We start from the raw sequence: 1565 nt of genomic DNA, 5'->3' as shown, positions 1-1565 counted from the left end.
GATGTCTTGTAGAATAGAGGAATATATGATCCCTTATCTAATGGACGTGTCAGAGTTCGACAACGGCTTTTTGAGAGCTATGATTTCTAGTCGGTGTTTAATTCGTAATTATAGTTATAGTTATTAGACTTATCAAAGGGGAGACTGTTGGATTAGGTGTCTAAGCCCATAACTATAATTGATATGTACTTGACCCTGAGAGTAACATAGTCCATTTCGGGTTGCCTTCACCAAAACAATTTGATATGATGGATTTTGAGAAAGAGGTTATTTATGATTTACTAATATATTATAAGAATAATATATTAATTGAGAAATCATAATATTTAATTGGTATTAATCAAGAATTAATTTGGAATTAATTTAGTGTTCAAAAGAGACTAATTAAATTTACGGGGACTGATTAGGTAAATCAGTAATACTTATGGTTTGGGATAATGATCCATGTTGATTAGGATTGGACTAAATATTTGTGAGAGTCCATGAAGAGTTAATCCAAAAGGCTAATGAGTTATTGGATTAAAAGCCCAAGTGAATTAGGGTTTACAAGTTGAAACTGTAAGAATTCCAAACTATAAATTAAACCCTTAGCTAGCTAAAATCGACCCTAAGACTCCTAAGGTTAAAACTTAAAACCCTAGCTGATTTATTCTTCATAACTTCTCTCTCATTATCCTCCACTTTTTCATGGTGTTTGTGACTTGTTTGAGGCATCACACTTGGGGTAATAAGCTCTTGAAAGGCCAACTTCTACAAGCTATATAAAAGATGTAATCATCTAACTAGTTTTATTATGTTGTATATCTCCAATTGTATGCTAGTTAGGCTTCATGCTTTGGAAAAATGAATATTTCATGTGTAACTAGAGTAAACTTAGATCCAAAGAATTAGGGTTGTATGTGCACCACATGGATGTTAGAGTAAAAAAACCCAATACGTTTGGTTTAGCCTTATATCATGTTCTTGTTTGATGAAGGGTTTAGGGTATTGATCGAATATTCAAATGTCTATAGGATCTAGTGTTATGTATGATTAGCATACACGAGTGTTGTAGGGCTGGTGGAAGTTTCATGAGTAGGTGCAATGCATGTCGGGTCAGCGTGAGAATTATTATCCACTCTTGAGAGAGTGAGGTCAGGTTGAACATGTATCCGAGATGCTAGGAGATAGAGATCGAGAATTTCGTATGAGGATGTGCCTGATTTTATTGTGTCTTAGTGCGAGTCGGCTCCTCTGCTCGAATGTTGCTTTCTTTGTGCTTTGTGGTACCCATATTGATGTGATTTAAGCATCAAATGAATACATTAAATTACATGCTATGAAGGTTAAATAATCTTAGAATGAAGGACTTGGACCTATTATGCACATCTTTTCTGAGTCCAACGGTTGTAGGGTTGGGTCCTTTAGTCAAAAGATTATTCAAGTTTTGTTGCATGTAATTGTATTCATGAAGTGGTTGGCTGTCATTGTTTGGAGTCCTTCAGAAGTAGATGGTAGGGGATGTGGGAAATCCTAGGAGAACCTAATAAGTATTTTAGTGTGGTTGTTTCGTTGTTGAGCAGGTA

The sequence above is a fragment of the Lactuca serriola genome, chromosome 4, assembly GCF_051521515.1.
Source record: "Lactuca serriola cultivar US96UC23 chromosome 4, Lser_US96UC23_V15, whole genome shotgun sequence".
Lineage (NCBI taxonomy): Eukaryota > Viridiplantae > Streptophyta > Magnoliopsida > Asterales > Asteraceae > Lactuca > Lactuca serriola.
Note: the sequence above shows the minus strand (reverse complement) of the source record.